Raw genomic sequence first — 16,776 nt, forward strand, 5'->3', positions numbered from 1 at the left:
TTCACCTTTAACTCCATCTTCATATTCCCAATTTGTCAACCCTTCCCCCCCACTACTTAGTTTAAAGCTACACATGTAGCACTAGCAAACCTGCCTGCCAGAATGTTGGCCCCCCTGCTGTTATATTGCTGGGAATGGGTGCCACAATCCAATCTATGCATGCAGCACCTGGCAGTTTCATGGTTTGTAATCAAGTGCCCAGTGGTGGGAGCCATTTTGTGTTCATGTGTGAAAAAGATTAGTATTGATTATAGATATTATTCCAAACATCTTACATATCCCGAAAGAGGGGAATCAGGAAAACCCAATGAAGTAGAACAAAGCAAAACTGACATACTGAAAGGTAGAAATTATAATTGGCCCTACAATTGGACAAATGTTTCCTGTTGTTATATCATATTCCGCTTATCACTACTGTAATGGAGCTATTAAGCTGTTTATGCTACCTCAGTTCAACATTTATACAATTAGATCACAAACAGCAATTTCTATGCTGCAATTGTCGTAATTGGGGATTTTTTTGCACTCAAAGGAATATTCAAAATTCTTTAACGTTCTGTGGTATAATCAGTAAATTGAACTGAAATATATTGGCACTCAATCTTAGACTATTCCTGTATTTTTAACCAAATGTTTATCAGTGTAGCTGTTTAATGCCAAGGACCATCCTAAATTTCAATACTGTTATAGTGCATAGTACACTGTTTGGAATAAAGAGCAGAGAGTGCTTCAAGCATTCATTAGCTCAGTCACCATCTGTAAAGAAAGCAGATAAACAAGTATAACAGCTGCAGATAGAATAACTGCATTTTTTACCTCAGTAAAATTCAGTCATATTTTTAATAGATCTTTGAAGATGGACCAACAGAACATTTGACTGAACTTTTGGGATCTAGTTTGTCCCTGGAAATGTTGGGAACCACAGCTTTGCAAATGTTTTTTGGCATTGAATAATTTTGGATGTATGTACATTTCCACAGATAAAAAACAAAATATAAACATAATGCATAATGCACAGCAGTCAAGTTGATGCTTTACAGCGCTTGCAGCACCAGAGACCCGGGTTCAAACCCGACTACGGGTGCTGCCTGTACGGAGTTTGTACGTTCTCCGAGATCTTCGGTTTCCTCCCACACTCCAAAGACGTCCAGGTTTGTAGGTCAATTGGCTTGGGTTTGTATACTTGGTATGTGTCAATTGTCCCCAGTGTGTGTAGGCTTGTGTTAATGTGTGGGGATCGCTGGTGGGTGCGGACTCAGTGGGCCGAAGGGCATGTTTCCGCAGTGTATCTCTAAACTAAAAACTAAACTAAACACACAGTAGCAGGCATTACATTGTGGTAATATGCATTTCTATTTATAATTTTTGTATATGTAATATTAGTTTTGAATAATAGTTGTTGCTTTAAGGCTGTGCTGCTAGAAGGCTGTGTCATGTGACTAACTACTATCTTGGTTGTGACAATGTTTATGATATGTCCGGTTTTGAGTTCTTCATGCTGTTTGCATTTGCCTATGCACTGTAAAATGCACTTCATTGGAATGCAAAGCAAAAGCATTTCCCTCACATTTCTTACAACTCGATCCACAAGTTATTTTAAAGAGACAAGAAGATGTTAGTTTTGTGGGTTGATGCCGTGGGAGTTGATGGAGGGAATGTTTATATGATTCATTACATTTATTTATACAGTGTAACCACATGCCCTGGTTTATTTATTTAAAAGAAGTGACTTCTTACCATATTTGGTTGACTTAAGTTATAAAATTTAGTGACTTAAATGTTTTAACTGGCACAATGTGCTGGAGTAACTCAGCAGGTCAGGCAGCATCACTGGAGTAACATGGATAGGTGACGTTTCATGTCAAGACTCTCCTTCAGACTCTTTAGTAGAAATTTGAAAGCAGAATGATCGACTAAGATTTATTTCTTTTTGTGCAATGCATGTGCTTTATATTATTTCATAGTGAAAATCATGAAGGGGAATCTTATAATTTGTCCATCACAGTATATTGTGAATATAATTTATGAATATCTCAATCAACCCCTATCCTTTTTTTTGTGAAACAGCATGGCAGCACTGCTTCTAGATGTCATTAATATTTCCACCACCGTTTCCTTAGCATCAGTGTCACCACAGCAAGAGTTACAGACTAAATCAAGTAATCCAAAATCACATTTAGTGTGTGTTATATAAAATAGATGATGCAGGCAAAGATAAATGCTGCTATTCAGTCTTAAGAGTACTACTGATAGGCATAAATTATTTGCGCTGAATACTTGCGTTCTGTGACTTCATTGAAAGCTTCTGATTGAGCTGGAGATTTGCGACTGCCTCCGCAGCATATTTTCGATATTCCTCTCATGTGCCGAAAAAAGATACCAATACATTGTTCATCATGCACTGGTATGTTTTCCAAGGTATTCCTGCTTGGCAAATTGATCTCAGTGGTAGAGGCTCCAACTAGTTATTTGGCTTTTTATAATGATGTGGTTTTGAAGACAGTAGCAATAGAAATTCCTAACCAAAAATATACATCATTAGCAAAAGATTCTTGCAGTCAGAATTTGGTTGAATATTGTCTAATCTGTGCTACAAATTAAGAAACATACACATATAAAACAAACACAAACTGTTCTATGTTTTATGTACTGTTCCTTGTTCTATATTCAACCAATTATTTTTCTCCATCTTTTGTCTTAGAGATTGATTCTTGAAGAATATATTGCTGCATAATATTTATTCTCCATTATGCTGATGTTCATCCTTCCTATGCAATGCAGCACAGCAATGTTTCTGGAAATAAGGCTGTTTTTTTTTGTTGAACCCCCGTACTGTGAATCAGACTTGGTTAATTGATATTCTCTCTCTTCTGACAGTGGCCACAGTTCATAGCTTTTTTGGTGCAAACCATGGCTGCTTCAGCAAAATTGTGATACGTGTTTTGCTGACTTCAATGCTTTATCAAAAATACATTGCATCCAGACATTAATAGCCTCTCCCCTTGAAATGGGATGAACAGGTCAAATTCAAGTTGGAGAATTAGGATTGAAAGATTCTCAGCAGGAAACCATATATGTACAAGGTATACATGCAACACCAAACTTGAACCTGGAGAGATTGGATGTGGAGAGGATGTTTCCACTAGTGAGGGAGTCTAGTACCCGGGGCCAGAGCCTCAAAATAAAAGGAATAGATGAGGAAGAATTTATTTTGTCAGAGGGTGGTGTATCTGTGGAATTCATTGCCACAGATGGCTGTGGAAGCCAAGTCACTGAATATTTTTAAGGCGGAGATTGAAAGATTCTTGATTAGCATGGATGTCACGGGTTATGGGGAGAAACAGGAGAATGGGATTGAATGAGAGAAATAGATCAGCCATGATTGAATGATGGAGCAGACATAGACTGATACAGAGTGATCCGGTGTGGAAACAGGCCCTTCGGCCCAACTTGCCCACACATGATGGACCGATGGCCTAATTCTGCTCCTAAAACTTATGAACATACAAACTTCAGTCACAACCAATATTCGAGACAGTTATGCTTTCATGAAATTTATCTCAAAAATCTGCAACTGTTCTATCTCTAAACTTGGACCACCATGGTGGTTACTCATCCACCTTCTTCCCTGCCAGTGCTGCAGATAACAGTAATATCTCACAGTCTGCAGTGCACTGTTACATCATGGAAGCCATTAAAACTCGATATAGTGAGATATATCTTTTTTTAATTTGGCTTAGTCAGAAATAGGCAGGACATATGACCATAAGGTGTTGTAAGAACTGTAGGTGTCATCATGATTTGAGGGTTATCCAGTTCAACTCACTGCTCTATTTCTACTGCCTTCTCATTGTGTGCCTAAAGGATCAACTGCTCCCTTGACACCAGCTTTCTCTCTTTCTCTTTCTTTTAACTTTTTCCAATAAGACCATTTGTGCAGAATACCTAAGCAACTGGTGTCCGTCCTCTCCCAAGGTCAGTAATTCATCATTCTATTCAGGGTGATATTCAGCTGGAGAATGCTTCTCAACACCCATGCATTCACAATAGACCACCCCTATTAAAGGTGGTTGTCAGCTTATAGTATTATAGGCCATTTTTAACTGGTGCGTTACAATGATTCTGCTTATTGCATGCAGCAATGCAGAGTAATTATTATAGTAAGTAGGCAGCACAAAATTGATGTGTTCTATGAATAACACTGAATGGTGACACAAGGAACTGCAAGTGCTGGAACGAGGATATGCGACGTTTCGGGTCAGGACACTTCTTCAGACGTTTCTTTCCGAAGAATGATCTGAACCTGAAACTTCAACTATCCATGTGCTCCAGAAATGTTGCCTGATCTGCTGAGTTACTCCAGTACTTTGTGTTTAACTTAACACTGAATGGATCAGGTTTGTGACCCAAGATTGAGATCCCAGCAACATTGTCCACGAGTTATCCAACTTAATTGTATCATCTTCACAAAATGTGTGCAGAAATAATTTTATTAATAATTCAGAAATAACGTGAATTACTGAGCCTCTTTTTAAAATAAATGGAGAACTACATGGCTCAATCTACAGTCTGGTTACATGAATAATGTTCACTGTGCTTCATGGCAATGAACCAGCAAATGTTCTCCAATGAAAATGAACAAAGATAATTATAATCAATTGATACTTCTTCAGGAATCAACCAGTAAAATCTTACAGAAGTTGTGAAACTTTTCGCCATTTACTCTAAGTGATGTTTTTGTACAGTGACTCATCCCAGTCTGATAATAAACATAGCCTAGTAACTGCAATGTTTTGCACTGGTAACTACTGCGATGAGAAAGATTAGCAGCTTCTCACTGGGAAGGATGCGTCCAAAATATTTAAAGGCAGCAAGAAGCAGAGTAATTCAATATTGCCAAAATGAATACATCATTCATGATCAAAAGCAGGAGGAAATTTTGCAGATTTTGGGCATAAAATAGGGGAGAATGGTTTAATGTTTTGGCACCAAGTTATGCCCTCCAAAATACACTCAATGATGCATTTGCTTGTGGAGTATTCAGACATTCTTAGTGCAGGTCCTCCCCAGGTTCCATTCCTGTGAACTGTACGTAACCCGTTCAATGCGCAAGTCCAAATTGCGGCCATGAACCAAATTCCCAGGAGGCAGAGGCTGTTTGCAGCCCCAAAGCACCCTACAAGTCCACAACATTAAATGTAGAAACAAGAAACTATGGATGCTGGTTTACAAAATAAGAGATACAAAGTGCTGGAATAGCTCAGCATGCCAGACAGTATCCCTGGACGGGCAGCACAAAGCCTGGCAGGTAATAGGTTAATATAGGTGAGGAGATTTTTTGATAGGCAGATGGTTGGACAAAGAGCAGAGTTGAAAAACAAGAGGTGTAAAATAAAAGGATTAAGGAGTTGCGAATTGTGAAGCTGGGTAAAGGAATGTAGGTGAAAGGGGAGAGTGAGGTGTGAAATAGTTGCAAGTCCAGGTGGGACACAGGAGAGGGGGTGGGGGGTAAATGGGGGAATGGGGTAGGAAGGGAGTGGGGAAGGGGAGGGTTTTTTAATGACCTAAAATTGGAGAATTCAATGTTCATACGATAGATTTTTTTAGATTTTTAGATTTAGAGATACAGCGCAGAAGCAGGCCCTTTGGCCCACCGGGTCCGCGCCGCCCAGCGACACTAACACTATCCTACACCCACTAGGGACAATGTTTACATTTGCACAGCCAGTTAACCTACATACCTGTACGTCTTTGGAGTGTGGGAGGAAACCGAAGATCTCGGAGAAAACCCACGCAGGTCACGGGGAGAACGTACAAACTCCATACAGACGGCGCCCGTAGTCAGGATCAAACCTGAGTCTCCGGCGCTGCATTTGCTGTAAGGCAGCAACTCTACCGCTGCGCCACCGTGCCGATAGGATTGTAAGTTACCCAAGTGGAATATAAGGTGTTGTTCCTCCAGTTTGCGGATGGTCTCATTCTAGTAATGAAGGAGCCATAGGACAGAAAAGTCAGAAGGGAATGGGAATGGGAAGAGGAGTTAGCAACTGGGAGATCCAGCAGGCCTTGATGAACCAAACATAGGTGTTCATTGAAACTGTCACTTGGTCTCGTCGATCTCCAGGAGAGACATCAGTAAAACAGATGCAGTAGATGAGGTAAGACAAGGTGTGACTTCTGTCTCAACTGGAAGGACTACGGTGGTACCTGGATGGAGACGAAGGAGGAGGGGCACATCTCTTTCGGCTGCAAGGGAAAGAGAGGTGGTGGTTTGGGTGGGAAGGGATGAGTGAACCAAAGAGTTGCAGAGGAAGCAGTCTCTGTGGGAAGTGGAAAGTGATGGGGATGGGGAGATGTGATTGGTGGTGGAAACACATTGGAGGTGACGGAAATGTCTGAGTATGATGTGTTTGATGCAGAGGCTGGTGGGGTGAAAATTAAGGACCAGGGGACCTCGATCCTTATTCCATCTGGAAGGAGGGGAGGGAGAACAGGACACAGAGGAGACATGGGTGAGGGATCCATCAGAGGGAAATCATGTTTGCTAAAAAACGAGTTTTTTATGTTTGGATACATTTTGGATGTCCTAGAATGGAAAGTCTCATCTTAGGAGTAGATGCAGTGGAGACAAAAATGGAGAAATTGAGAGTAGGGGATAGGAGCAGATGCAGCAGAGACGGAAAAATTGATAGCGGATAGCATCTTTGGGGAGTAGACTCAATGGGCAGAATGGCCTCATTCTCCTCATGTGACTCATAAACTTTGCAAGTGGTAGCGTGGGCAAGGGCAAGTCCAAAATGTTGGCATCCCAAACGTTCGGTCTCATCTTTGGCCTGTCCTTAAATGGGGCATCCATTACTTAGAGAGGACCTGTAGTTGTTTTTAACAGCAATTCAATATGCAAATGATAGGTCCAATGACTACTTAAGAAGTACAATGAAATTGGTCAAAGTTATTAGCGAGCTTTATTGATCCTCTTTTGATTTTTGAAGTACTCCAAAGAGAGTCCTAGATGTTGCAAAAGTTGAAGTACTGAAGTCCAATTCAAATTCTTTATAACTTACTCTAATAGAGAGCTTGCCAAACGGCGCTTTTACCCCTTTTTACTCCATACTGCACTTTCGTACACTGATGTCCACCTCTAAAGAAAGTCAACAAATTAAATTAAAGGTTACTCTAAATTCTTGAAAGCTTCTATGAACTGTGCGATAATGGAACCAAAAATCCTCTCGAGATGGCACATTTTCTGCTTCACTCATTATTGATCTTAGCTCAATAAAAGATTGCACAACCTTGGGATTGTAATATGATTTGAAGCACCAGCGGAATTAAATTGCCATCTGCTACTGTTAGAAATAAATGTTAATCTGGAATAGACTGGAAGAATATGTGCAAGGTTGTCTATATACCCACATCGCAAATACATTTAAGAGAAGCTATCTAATCTATAGCTAGAATTCCACCTTAGACTTCCATAGGCTTTCAGGAATGATAGTTAGAATAAATTCACCCAAGCATGCATGAAAAATGGTGCTGGTTATTTGGAGTGGGCAATTAAACATCATCACCTGATCTTTATATTTTAAATTCTTTGCTTGGAAGCAGCTAAGAGGATTGACTATAATTGTAAGAATGCACTTCTTGACGTTGAAATTGATACGTTTTTTTTTTCAACAGCAAAATCCAGCAATGAAAATTGGAATGGTTTAAAGAAAGGTTAAACCTCTCTGACTGTATGATGTCATCCATGGAGCAAATGCATCAAGAATCAAATATACCGGAGAAAATGCAAAGGATTTGCAAGATCAAGAAACAAATGAAGCAGCAAATCTGAAGAAGTGTCTTGACCTGAAACATCTCCAGAGATGCTGCCTGTCCCCAGAGTTACTCCAGCATTTTGTGTCCATTTTCGGTGTAAACCAGCGTCTGCAGTTCCTTCTGACACAACTTTTACTTTTATTTCCCATACAGATTTTGGAAAATGATGATGGAGTTTGGACTATTAATCTTCGTAGTTAAGTGACCTTTATGCCAAGTGCCATATTCCATGTTCATTTTAATAGATTTTGCTTATTAATATTTTTGTCAGGTTATTGTTTTTTTTAAACTTACATTTGGCATGTGAACATGGCTGGCAAGATCAGCATACAGTGCTCATCCATAATTTGTTTGAACATGTAGCTGGGAGCTGCTAGCTGGAGCTGCTGAGGTCATAGTGGTGAACATTTTCACATGGTGTTCTTGGGGATTTTCAGTATCTTGACTTGTCAATGAATGAGTCATTGCACTGTACCTTAAGTCAGGAAAGTATGTCAATTGCAGGTGAATTTGCTACTGGTGGTGTTCATTGGCCCCACAAATGCCTTCCAGCTCTATATTTCAGGTCCTGTAGTAGCTACACATCAGGTGCTGTGGGTAATAAATAAAATAATTCACATTATTGGATTTAGCATTTCATTTGTCAACAGTATTAAGGAAACTACCAATTCTACTCTCAATTCAATGTGTCAATAAATGCTTAAGTTTAAATTAAGGCTCTCCATTTTTTGCTTGTATAGGATTTCCCACTGCACCACTGGTCACAAGGTATAAAGTCATAAGTGATAGGAGCAGTATTAAGCCTTTTAGCCCATCAAGTCTATTCCCGCCATTCAATCATGGCTGATCTATCTCTCCCTCTTAACCCCATTCTGCTGCCTTCTCCCCATAACCTCTGACACCCATACTAATCAAGAATCTATCTATTTCTGCCTTAAAAATATCAATTGACATCCTCCAGTGGCAAAGAATTCCACAGATTCACCACCCTCAAATATGGCCTGACCAGCGCCTTATACTACCTCAGCATTAAACATAACATAACCAAAATTGTCAAGAAGATGTATATTGACCCTCTCTTGCTCTCCTCAATTTCTACAGAAAGCCAACATCTTGTTTTTTTACTGTGAAAGGTAAATTAAACATCTCATTCAGATCAGCAATTTTTTCAGGAGAATAGTCAAGAGTATTCGATTATTATATGTACCTACAACAGAACAATGAAATTCTCACTTGCAGTGTCAACAGGCCTGTAATTGTAATACACAAAAATAAATATAAAGATAATTTTAAAAATCAATCAATTAATAACTGCAATACGGGAACAAACAAACTAAAGGCACAGCCCATGAAAGTTCATCATTGATTGAGGTTAGTACTGTATAGTGTTCAAGAGCCTGAAGGTTGCTGGGGAGAAATTATTCTTGAACCTGGAGGTCACAATTTTCAGGCCCCTGTACCCCCTGCCTGATGGTAGAAGCAAAATGAGAGTGCGGCCAATGTGGTGTGGGTGTTTGATGATATTGGCTACTTTATAGAGGCAGCTCCTTTGATAGATCATTTCAATAGTGGAGTGATGAATATCTGTGATACCCTAGCCAGGACCATCCAGTCTCTGTAGTTTTGTATGTTCCCTGGCATTCGAGTTACAGAACCAGACCCTGATGCAATAAGACATTGTGTTCTTTACCGTACACCTGCAGAAGTTTAATATTGGTTGACATACAGAATCGCATCAATCTCAGAAAAATATGAAAGTAGTGACTATTTATCTTTTAAATGATCTCTTCCATTCCCTTGCTCAAAATTATTTCCATCACTTATTTAAAATACCAATGGAAACAAACCGATAGTACTAATTAAATAAATAATGGGATCATGCCAACTAATTTCAACAAGTAGGTAGACGTCACCAAATGAGCACATCTTGATTACTTAAATAAGCATACTGGCAAACTCCAATGAGTAAGCTTTTGTGAAACGCCAAGAATCCACTGACAGATTGTACTGAATGAAATTGTAAGCATCAGGCACATATTGGCAGGTTTTAGACACAAGTGAACAGGTGGGTGTATTTGAGTAAATTAGCTTCACATAAATCAAATTTTAGATTTTAAAATGTAACAGACTGGGCTGCTCGTCCAGTTGCAGACAAGTGCCAGCTGCCTTCAAATTCAATCTTTTTTTTCTTCAGCTGGGAGACAATGTTGTTTTGCAATAAATGTTGTTTATCCTGAGCTTCTGAATGATAGAGCCACGTTTTGTAAATGTAAATCACCACTTGGTGTAAGTATATTCTGTACATCTGCCAGGCATTCTTAGTCATCCGTTTGGCCACTAGCAACCTCTCCAGATTTTGGCCCAGGATATTGCTGATTTTGCCCATTCGTAGGCCATACAATCACACTCCTACAGCATGGAAACAGGCCCTTTGGCACAACTCGTCAAGGCCGACCTAAGATAGCCCACCCAAGCTTGGACCATTTGCTTACATTCAGCACATATCCCATGAGACCATAAGACATAGGAAAAGAATTAGGCCATTTAGCCATTGAGTCTGCTTTGTTGTCATGGCTGGTTTATTTTCATTCACAACCCCATTCTCCTGCCTTCTTCCCGTGATCTTTGATTTCCATCCTAATCAAGAACCTATCAATCTCCGCCTTAAAAATACGCAACATCTTAGCCACCGTCTGCAGTAATGAATTCCACAAATTCACCATTCTCTGACTAAAGAAATTCCTCCTCATCTTTCTAAAGATACATCCTTTTATTCAAACCTGTGTCCTCTGGTCCTAGACTCTCCTACTACTGGAAGCATCCTCTCCACATCCACTCTATCCAGGACTTTCACTATTGGATAAGTTTCAATGAAGTCCCCCTTCAACCTTCTAAACTGCAACATGTACTGACCAAGTGCTGTCAAATGCTCATCATATGTTAACCCAATAATCTCATAAACCTCCACTGGACTCTCTCCAAACCCAGTGCATCCTTCCTCAGATATGCTCTGCTCACATTATTCCAAATATGGCCTCACCAGCACCTGATAAAGCCTTAGCATTACATTCTTGCTTTATATTCTAGCCCCACAAAATGAATGCTAGCATTGCATTTGCCTTCCTTACCTCCATCTCAACTTCTAAATGAACCTTTTGGGAATCCTGCACTAGCACTCCCAAGTACCTCTGCACCTCCGATATCTGAAACCTCTCCCCATTTAGAAAGTAGTTTACGTCTTTATCCCTCTAAACCATTCCTATCCATGTTCCTGTCCAAGTTTCCTTTAAATGCTGTTAGAGTACCTGCACCAAAAACTTTCCCTGATATCTCATTCTATATATCGACCGCTCTCTGAGTGAAAAAAGGTTTCTATTTAATTTTGCCCCTATCATAGGTCCTCTGGTTCTTGATTCCCCTACATTGGGTAAAAGACTCTGTGCATTCACCTTATCTATTCCCCTCGATTTTATGCACCCCTATAAGATCATCATTCAGCCTGCTGCGCTCCAAGGAATTAAGTCCTAGCTGGCCCAACTTCTTCCTGTAGTTCAGCCCCTCAAGTCATCACAACATCTTCATAAATGTTCACTGCTCTCTTTCCACTTTCCACTCGCCTTTCAAAACTATCATAACATTTTCATTTTTCATTTTCATGCTCCAAGTTTATTTCCAATACCAATTGGAATCTGTATTGTGGAATCCCTATTGTGGGTTCAGTGTTGGCCTGCATCCTATGCTGGGTCTGTACAGGAATTCTGAATTCCTGATTGGCTTCAAAAAAAAATAGGAGTAGGCAACCAGGCCATATGATCATGGCTGATCTTTGTGGGCCTCAAATCCTTCTTTGTGTCAGTTCACCATAAACCTCAATTCCTCCATCTTTCGAATATTTATCAATCATATATAACTAATATTATGGTCTCCCCCACACTTGTGTGCAGATAATTTCTCATCCCTTTGGGAGAAGAAATGTTCTCAGTTTTAAATGAGCCATCCTTATTTCGTATCTATGTCCCTTTGTTCACAATTCTCTCCTACTAGTGGAAAGTTAACATTTAACCTTTCAATCCTCTGACAATATTTAATGTTTAAATATTGAGAACAACTTTCTCATCCTAGGAATTAGCTTGATGAATCTCATTAGGACTGCATTCAATGCTCCTATATACATTTTTTAGGCAAGAAACACATTTGTGCACACTATTCCAGTGACTGAAGAAGGGTCCCAACCTGAAACATCTTCTCTCCATTTCCCTCCACAGATGATGCCTGACCCACTGAGTTCCTCCAGGACTTGTTAGATTATCTGGATTCCACCATCTACAAACTTTTGTGTTCCCACTATTGCAGTTGTAGCCTCACAAACACCCTGTATAATAACAAAACAACTCTCTATTCTTAACTCCAATCCCTTTGTAATGAAGACCAAAATGCCTTTTCCCTTCTGAACTTTCCCATCTGAACTTTCCCTTCTGGACCTTCTAACTTTGTTGTTTCCTCCTGTCTTTTGACTCATTCTGCACTCATTCATTTTATCCTCCAAGTCAGTCATAGAATCATATAGCACAGAAACAGGCCTGCAGTCCAACAGGCCATGGTGCCTCATCTAAGCTAGTTCCACTTGCCTGCATTTGCCCATATCCCTCTAAACCTTTCCTATCCATGTCCCTATCCGAGCGTCTTTTAAATGTCACTTAAGATCTACTTGGAGTATCTAACCTTTTTCCCAAGTTCCAACAACACACAGTTTACACTTAGTTTTAGCTTGTTCTCTCTCAACTGCTCCACTTTCTCTTTCATCATAATTGACGGAGAAGGTCTCATGAAGTTTATTGATGCAGTCGACTTTGTTTCCATAGCTACATGGATGTAAGGAAAGCCACAATGAAGAGACGCAGGGAATGATAAACTTCCAAAACGAAGAAAGAGTAAGATGTATAAAAAAGGGAGGAGGTAAATGGAGATGCAAGAACAACAGTGAGTGAACTACCTTGACTGTCAAGGTTTTGGGCCAAGTGCTGGAAAGTGGGATTATTATAGCTAGTTACTTGATGGCTAGCATAGACCTGATGGGTTGAAGGCCTCTGCTCTGTATTATTTGCATCACAGAGATCACAAAAAAGGCCCTTGGGCCCAGCTTCCCCATCCTGACAAAGATGCCCCATCTACACTAATCTTACCTGCCCCTGTTTGGCCCATATATCTCTAAACCTTTCCTATCCATATACCTGCCCAAATATCTATTAGATGTAGTTATAATACTTACTCTAACTATCTCCTCTGGCAGCTCATTCCATATACCCATCCCCCCCCCCCCCCCCCCCCGTGTGAAGAGGTTGCTCCTCAGGTTCCTATTAAACTTTTCCCCTCTCATTTTAAATAGAATCTATACTATTGCTCTTTGACCCACAGAGAGGGAGATGAGGTGAAATAAAAAGAATGGTAAACGGATACCTGGGTTGGGATGGAACGAGGAAAGAATAGGTGAGAAACATGCAGAGAGATTAATTAAGTCTGGAACTTCCAAGAAAGAGGTGTCCAGTGAGAGATGGGTGATACAAAAAGGAAGTTAAAAAAAATGAAAACAATCTTTCTTTTCCCGAAGGTTCCACTGAAGAAATGTGAAGCAGTTGGGAGAACATTCAGATATTCAAGGGCAATTTCAGAGAAAAAGTATGAAGATCAACCGTGAAATTTCATTCAAATTGAAGGCAGGTCTTTCATATACACAGCTATATGAGGATGGATAGTTGGAGAAATTCCCTGAATTTAATCTTGCATTGAGGCACTGGAGGTGAGAATGATTCTGTGCTTCAACAGATGAGGTCAGAAAACGAGGATGTTATAGATATTTACCTGTAGTAATTTTATGAATATTAGGAATTATTAAATTAATGAGTCATGTGAAACTATAATGTTGTAGGTAATGCAGACAGATGTGTGAGGCTACTTTTGAAAATAATCTACAATACATGTGGTGAAACAATAGAAGTGATGCATGAAGGAATAGATTGCGCCTTCATATTGCTGTAAAATATCCTCCCATGATTAATGCCTCAAAATGGAGTGTTTCAAATAATTCCTCTTTTCCCAAACCAAAGATTTCTTTGAAGTTTAGGTCACTGAGAGGGGTAATTCATTTTTTTTTTAAACGCTTTCTCTGGATTTGCATGAGATCAAAATTATTTTCTGTTCACTTTCTCACTTTGTGGTGAGGCTACTGCAGATTTAGCAAGAACAGTAGAATAGGACTGTCTGTTTTGAAAATTTTAAAAACTGGTGCAATTCAGCTGTCTGAGTCTATGCTGTGCGACTACAGGGGAACTGGCAAGTCTGCAAGAAAGCAGCTGAATTAACTGAATAACAGCAGGTTTGGTCGAATAGTAATAATGGGCTCCACATGTGTTTTACTGTACTGAGAGAAACAGTTGAACTGATGCATGAAAGAATAGATCCTGCCCTTCAATTGACACAACTGTATTCTTTTCCCTGGAACAGAACAGAGACTGATCTATTGTTATTTTCATTCTAACTCCCTCCTTCCACCTAACTAAATGCCATATCAGACCAACATTCTGTCTAACTGACAGTGATTATGTTACTGGAGTTGTGGAAATACAGGGGCCCTGACTAATGATTCAGTGTGTGGCGAAAATCCCCTCTACTGAGGAATTTAAGTAAAACTTATTCAGTAATTGGGAACTTTTTAAAAAAGTGCTAGCTGTCTGCATTGATGTTGCTAGACTATCAAAATAATCTGTCATATTCACAAGGCTACTTAGGGGAAGGAAATTTGCAATCCTAGTCTGGTTTTCCTAATACGTGATTGTGGATCCACATCAATATGATTGGCTGTAAACTTCTGGGGTAACTCAGTCTGAAGAAGGGTCCCAACCCGAAACATCACCTCTCCACGTTTAGTTTAGTCTAGTTTTAGTTTAGTTTAGTTTGGAGATACAGCACAGAAACAGGCCCTTCAGCCCACCGAGTCCACACCGGCAAGCGATCACCCCGTACACTAGCACTATCCTACACACACTGGGGACAATTTACAATTATACTGTGCCAATTAACATACAAACCTGTATGTCTTTGGAGTGTGAGAGGAACCCGGAGATTCTGGAGAAAACCTATGAGGTCACGGGGATAATGTACAAACAGACAGATCCCTGGCGTTGTATGGCACTGCTGAGCCACTGTGCCACAGCCAGAGATCTCCAGAGAAGCTGCCTGACCTGCTGAGTTACTCCAACACTTTATGTCCTTTTGTGCAAAAACCAGCATGGACAGTTCCTACTGCTTGACTGTTAATTAGCCTCTAAAACAGCCTAAGAAGCTGCTCAGTTTAAAGATTCAGAGGGAAAGGCAATAAAATTCTGGCCTTGCCTGTCATGCATAAACCGACAAATAAGGACATTTAAAATAACTTCAGAGGTGAGGATAAGGTCAGCAAGAATGATGCATGAGAATGGTATGTCTAACTATAAGACATATTATTCAGAAGGAGCAAGGAAATGGAGGAGAGTGGCTGTCTAGAAGACACAATAGATCTAAAGAGCAATGCATAAATTTGCATTCTTGAAGAAAAATATATGCCTCAGGGAATAGATTTTTTTCCTTTTTGGCATGCCGTGCATATGCTGTGCGCAGCACTAATGCCCAGTTGCATTTCCCCACAGATAAATTGTGAAAATGGTTAAAACTTGTCAGAAATGGTGTTGCAGTGGTTTCAAGATTCAACAGAATTCAAGGGTTTAACTGTCACATATACTGTGACCAGAGCAATGAAATTCTTACTTGTTGCAGCTTTGCTGACGTTAAATTGAACAACATAACAAATAAATATACAATAATTTATGTTATTTTAGGTAAATCAAAGCTTCATAGTACAAACTAAGGTCAGCAGTGCAACATTAACTGAGCAAAGCCCATAGTAGTTTGTTGCTAAGATAGGGTTGTGGAAAGGGATGTGCAGGGTGGCTCAAGAGCCTAATAGTTGATAGGAAAAAGGTTGTTACTGAACATCAAGGTCACGGTTCCCAGGTAGTTGCAAATTCTTCTTGGTGCTAGTAGTCAGATGAGAGCATGGTCAGTATGGTGTTGCTCTTTCATGATATTTGCTGCCTTCATGAGGTAGCACTTCCCGTAGAACCCTTTGATGGTGGAGAGGCTAATACCCACAATGGACTAAGAACACCACTTTCTGCAGCCTCCTTCATTCCCGAGCCTTCTAATTACCAAACCAAGCCATGATGGAACCAACCAATTTTCACCCAGAATCCAGTGGTAATAAGGAAAGCCTCTTTAACTACAAAAAACCCTGTTAACCAAACTAAGCAGGCTTATTCCCTTATACATTGGAGAGGTAACATGGCAAATTGAGCAAAATACAAAATGCTGGAGGAACTCAATATATTGGGCAACATTAAGGGAGAGAATAGCCAGGACTATTTAGTCTGAGGAAGGGTCGTGAACTGAAACATCACCTTTCCATTCCGTCCGCAAATGATGTTTGACCTGCTGAGTTCCTCTAGCACTTAGTTTTTACATTTAGGTTTAGATTTATTATTATCACATGGACTGAAGCACAGTAAAAAGTTTTGTTTTGTTTGCTATCCAATTAGATTAGATAATACTATATATACAATCAATTAAAACTCAAGTAAAATAGCTAGAGTGAAGTGCAAGATACAGAGTGCAGAATATAGTCCTCATTATTATCATGTAGCAGTTCCATAGAAAAGTCCAATGTCTGCAATAGGATAGAGGTGCATACCCTACCCTACGGATGTACAGTTCGGAAAACAGATAAAGGAGAAGAAGCTGTTCTTGAGTCTGATGGTGTGGTTGTCAAGCATCCGTACCTGCTGCTGGATGTGAGCTGGAAAAACATGGAATGACCAGTGTAGGACAAGTCTTAAATTATGTTGGCTGCATCTTCAAGGCAGAGTGAAG

Source organism: Rhinoraja longicauda, chromosome 1 (assembly GCF_053455715.1).
Source record: "Rhinoraja longicauda isolate Sanriku21f chromosome 1, sRhiLon1.1, whole genome shotgun sequence".
In the NCBI taxonomy this organism is placed as follows: Eukaryota; Metazoa; Chordata; class Chondrichthyes; order Rajiformes; family Arhynchobatidae; genus Rhinoraja; species Rhinoraja longicauda.